A 6,000-nucleotide genomic window follows, 5' to 3' on the forward strand; every position below is an offset into this window, starting at 1 on the left:
CATCCTGAAGTGAAAAGGATAGCCAAATAATATCATTAAATTTACACATTTTACAGAGTTTCACCACACAGAGAAACTCCCCTTCACAAAATCCTTTATCATGATGGAGAGGAAGGGTTGGACAGACAAGCCTCATAGGCTGCCATTATGTGTCTGGAAAAGGGATACTGTGCCTTTAAGGAACCCTCCAGAGACCCTCGGTATCCCATGATGCACAGCCAAAGGCAAATTACTTTCAGTTCTTTTTTCCGGCTCCTGCTAGCAGGACCCTGGAGCATTGAGCTCTACCTTTATTGGTATATATGATGTCTTTTTTGAACAGCCTGACCACCTCTTTCTTGTCAAAATGGCAGCTATATTTGACAAGTGCCCTGAGTGTGGTAGGAAGAAGGCCAAGTCAGACCCCCACAGAGTATGCATACTCTGTCTTCCATCCACACATGTGCCTGACTCCTGTGATATTTGCCCTTCTTTCTCCAGGAGGACCCTGCGTGACAGGGAGAAGATCCGTCTTCAAGGCCTGGAGCAGAGAAGACATTAGGAAGCAGGTGGGACCTCTGGACCTGGAGGGACTCTTTCTTCGTCCTCTGCCTGTGCATCGGTCTCTAGGGGGCTCCCCAGTCAAGAAAAGGCCCAGAAACTGCACCGGTCCCTGTCGACGTCGATGGCTACGGCATCAAGAGGTATGATGATGATGATGATGTGCTCCCCGCCGACCCAGGGCTCTGGGTCGTAGCAACGTCGACGTTTGGCGTCGAGGGGAAGGACGTCGAGACCTCAGAAGAGGTCGACGTCGAGGACTTCAGAACCAACGTCGACACACCATCGTCGTCGTGCTGAGTCCCGAAGACATCGGCGCTCGCCGTCGAGGCGACATCACCGTTCGCCATAAACGTCGGGGAGAAGGTGGACGTCAAGGAGAAGGTGGACGTTGAGGAGAGTGTCTAGTGGAAGTTCATCCTCTGTGGTTAGCGTTTCCACATCAGAGAGTCCCTGGTCGCGGCAGTGCTCTTCATCAGGGAAGTCGACCTCCAGAGCACCCTCCCTGAGGCCTGCTATTAAGAAGAGGAGAGTAATTTGGTCTCCGGACTCTGAATACTCCAGAACCTACTCACCCACATGGCCTAGGAAACTTACGCCTCCTCCTCCTCTTCCTCAACAACCTCCACCTCCGAGGCCTTTGCTTTCGGCTCAGCCGCCACCTCTTCTGCAACCACCTGTGCCGGTGGTTCTGGCGGGGCCCAGGAGACCAAGGTCCCAATCACGGGGGAGACATCGCTCTCGCAATGGGCGCAGATCTTCGACCAGATCATGACATCGTCGTCGTCGTAGAGAAAGGTCGTGGTCCAGGAATACAAGGTACACGGACTCTTCCAGTGACAGGAGGTATTCACCTACATTGTCGGACTCTCCGCCTACGATAATTTCACCAGTGGATGACATTGTTACGTTTCAGGATGCTGTTGAGGGGAGCAGCGAAACTGGGGATAGCACTGGCGGTGCCTACCCCATCCACCTCTGTCATCTTCGAAACGCTACAGCGTAAGCACCTCTCTCGTCCGTTACTGGGTTTGGTGCCAGGGTTGGAGGAACCGGCCATGGAGCTGTTCCTGACTTCAGAAGAAGTACAGGCCCCTAGATTCGGATCCAGCATTTCTGAGAACGGATACTGCCCCGGATTCAGTCATTGTGACAGCAGCCAAGAAGCAACATTCTATTGCTTCTCCGTCTCCGGTCCCTCCGGACAAGGAGAGCCGTAAAATGGATTCGGTGGGAAGAAAGGTCTTCAGTACAGCAGCCACTTCCATGAAAGCAGCAAGTTCAACTGCACTTTTGGGTCGTTATAACCATTCGTTATAGGAGTCTCTCCAACAATTCATTGAACTCCTCACAAGGGACAGAAGGGAAGATTTTCAAGAAATTATGGTGTCCAATCAAATCATCAGCGCGGCTGCAGACACTTCTCTCCTGGCTGCCACGGGGTGAATTTGAGAAGCCATTCCTGGTTGCGGCTTACCTCCCTAAAACCGGAGGCGCAACAGCGGATTGCCAACTTGCCCTTTTCGGGTTCCTCCCTCTTCGAGCCCCCTGCGAACAAGGAAATGGCCCACATTAAGGCGGAAGTAGAAACGCTGAAGGCTTTGGGCTTGGAGAAGGAACAGCGGAAGTCTTTCTGTCCCTACCAAAGGCGCTACTCATTCCAGCGCAGGCAGGGTCGCCAAGCTGGGCAACAGCAGCAGCAACAACAATATCAGAGGCAGCCCTTCCAGAAGCATCAGAGGGGCAGAGGCAACCAACAGCCACTTCGGGAAATAAGGGCCCGGCTAGGTCTAAGCCCTGAGGGATTACTTCCCCCCCCCCTCTTCTGTTACCCACTTCGGTTGGGGGGAAGCATTCAGAATTACCTGGCAGAGTGGAAAAAAATTACTCGGGACAAGTGGGTGCTGAATATTGTTTGCAATGGATACAGTCTACGTTTTCTAAGCTATCCCACCGGTTAGCTCACAGTATCTGCTGCGCGAACTTCAAGCGTAGACTGATACCCTGTTACGAAAAAGGGCGATAGAAGGCGTCCCTCTGTCTCAAAGAGGATAGGGTCTATACTCTAGGTTCTTTCTTGTGCGCAAAAAGGACAAAAACGAGTACAGGCCCATTCTGGATTTGCGACAAGCAAACAAATGGATTTCGCATGCTGTCCTTGCACCAGATTTATCCTCAGCTGCATCGAGGAGACTGGCTTTGCGCAATAGATCTGCAGGATCCGTACTTCCATGTACCCATTGCACAGAAACCTCGCAGGTTCCTGCGCTTCCTAGTCGGCACCAACCACTATCAGTACACCGTACTTCCGTTTGGTCTGAAGTCTGCACCCAGGACGTTTTCGAAATGCATGGCAGTGGTGGCAGCGTACCTGAGAAAGAACAAGGTGTTTGTCTACCCGTACCTAGACAACTGGTTGATCAAAGCCTCCATCTTCCAGGAAGCGCAATTGCATTTCAACGGGACCGCTGTTCTGTTGAACCAACTGGGTCTGCACATCCACATGTCCAAGTCCGTTCCGACTCCTGTTCAGTGTCTGCAGTACTTGGGAGCCTCCATTGATACTCTCAGAGCAAGCGTGTGTCCTTCAAAGGAGCGACGCTTATTGATCCTTCGGAAGGCTCAGACTCTCATGTCCGTTCCATCTACGACGGTGAGGACAGTGTTGTCTCTCCTGGGGTTGATGGCTGCTTGCACCTTCCGCACACCACATGCACGCCTTCACATGAGACTGCTGCAGGAATGTCTGGAGGATCAATGGGACCAGAAACGAGGGAGCTGGGAGGACAGGATCAGACTGTCTCAGCACTCTCAGCAGTCCCTGAAGTGGTGGTGTTCAGCAGAGAATCTCCTCAAGGGGGTTCCATTCCACAAGGACATTCCAATACAGACCATTGTGACAAATGCTTCTCTCCAGGGCTGGGGAGTGCATTCGGACCATCTACAGATCCAAGGAACGTGGTCCCAGGTGGAGTCCATGTATTATATCAATTTTCTGGAAGTCAGAGCTGTTCATTTGGCGCTGAAAGCCTTTCATCCGTCCTTCCGGACCAGCTCCCTGCTTGTACAGATGGACAATACGACCACAATGTATTACCTCAACAAGCAGGGGGGCTCGAGATCGCGCACACTGTCTCAGGAAGCGCAAGCGATCTGGCACTGGCTGCTAGCCAGAGGACTAACGATAACGGCTACCCATCTACCATGTGTGCAGAATGCTCAGGCAGACGCACTCAGCAGGCTCGTTCAGGAAAACCACAAGTGGGTTTTAAACAACGAGGTGCTAGGAAACCTCTTCGAAAGATGGGGCACTCCAGAAATAGATCCGTTCGCCACCGTCGAAAACGGCAAATGCCGAGACTTAGCTTCCAGGTTTTACCAACCAGGGACTCTGGGTAATGCACTATGGATCAGCTGGTCGAACAGCTTTCTGTACGCTTTTCCACCCATTCCCCTGATTCCAGCAGTGCTCATCAAGCTGTCTCAATCCAGAGCATGAGTGATCCTCATTGCTCCGGAGTGGCCTCGACAGTGGTGGTTCACAGACCTGCTCCACCGGTCTCTCCAACCCCATCTGCTGCTTTCATGTCGGCTGGACCTTCTAATGAAGTACGGGGGCAGATGGTGCACCCCAACCTCTGATCGTTGAGTTTGGCGGCATGGCTCCTGAGATAATACAGTATGGACTCTTGAACTTGCTTGACAACTGCATGGAAATACTGAAGGAGGCTAAGAGACCATCCACCAGGACCTCCTATGCCTACAAGTTTAAAAGGTTGTGCAATTGGTGCACGTCCAAGAATGCTGACCCTACCTCCTGCAAGGAAGATGTCATCCTTCCATTCCTTCCATACCTACCGCATTTAGATAAATCTGGCCTTAATTTCCATTCTATTAAGGTTCACCTCGCAGCATTAACTGTGTGTAGGAAATGCCCTTCACAAACATCCTTTTTCCAGATACCTGTAATTGAAGATTTTTTGGAGGGTTTGAAGAAGGTATTTCCCCCGTTAGGCGTCCTTCGCCTTCGTGGGAGCTGAATGTGGTGCGGTCAAGGTTGATGAAGGAGCCTTTTGAGCCTATTTAGAAGGCTTCTCTATAGCATTTGTCCTGGAAGGCGGCTTTCCTTGTGGCTATAACATCGGCTCGCAGGGTGAGTGAGATTCAGGCTCTGTGTTGTCAGAAGCCCTATACTGTATTTCATGCTTCCAAGGTTGTCAACGGTTTTTCAACATTCTTTCCAGCGGAGAGGTCCCTTCATTCACTTGATGTGAGGCGGGTGTTGAAATTCTACTTGGATAAGACCCAAGACATTCGTAGGTCAGATCAGTTGTTTGTGAATTACGGTTCAGTCAGGACTGGCCTTGCCACCTCCAAACAGTCCATATCTAGGTGGATTGTGTCCTGTATACAACTGTTACCAGAAGGCAAAACTCTAGGAGGTAAGCCTAAGGCTCATTCGACTAGAGGCAAAGCGGCTACAGCGGCTTTGCTATGTAACGTTCCCATTGCAGAAATCTGTAGGGTGGCTACGTGGAAGTCTGTCCACAAATTTGCTAAACATTACTGCCTGGATTCTGATGCCAGAACAGATGCGCAAGTTGGGCAGGCTTCGCTAAAGAATTTATTTGCTCAGTAAAGATTTTTCTTCTAGTTTTCTTCCAATGCTGGATTAGTTGTTGGGATGGGCTTGCCGTTCTATTCACAGGTTATGACTATACACAGAGATCCCCTACTACAGAAGGAATAGTTTCTTACCTGTAACTCCAGATCTGTAGTAGGGGTATCTCTGTCATAGTCATAAGCGACCCACCCTCCTCCCCGGTGGAAGAAAACGTTTTTCCTGGATGCTACAGGCCTGGCTTTAAGGGACCTTCAAAAGAATTGAAAGTAACTCGACTTTGGCTGTGCATCATGGGATACCGAGGGTCTCTGGAGGGTTCCCTAAACGCACAGTATCCCTTTTCCAGACACATAATGGCTTTTCTGTCCAACCCTTCCTCTCTATCATGATCAAGGATTTTGTGAAGGGGAGTTTCTCTATGTGTGGTGAAACTCTGTAAAATGTGTACATTTAATGATATTATTTGGCTCTCCTTTTCACTTCAGGATGAAGTGCTGGCCAGTGTAGCCTTGTTAATTGCAGGCTGCATTATTTCTTTCATTTTCTATTAAGTGTCTATGCAGGACTGCAGAAGAAGACTATTTAAGAGATAATTTTGATTCCTCTGGGGTCTCCGCACATGGGCGGGACTATTCACAGATTACGAATATCACAGAGATACCCCTACTACAGAACTGGAGTTACAGGTAAGAAACTACTCCTTTCTCTTTTTTTCCCCTTGCTGCAGAAATGTAGGGCTTACTATCAAGCCTTCTCTTTTGATCAAATTACCTTTGCATTGTAGGCAAAATTGGAAGAAAAAAAAAAGGAAACCATATTTGATCTGTTCATGGTGT

This window comes from Lissotriton helveticus, chromosome 1_1 (assembly GCF_964261635.1).
Source record: "Lissotriton helveticus chromosome 1_1, aLisHel1.1, whole genome shotgun sequence".
Classification (NCBI taxonomy): domain Eukaryota; kingdom Metazoa; phylum Chordata; class Amphibia; order Caudata; family Salamandridae; genus Lissotriton; species Lissotriton helveticus.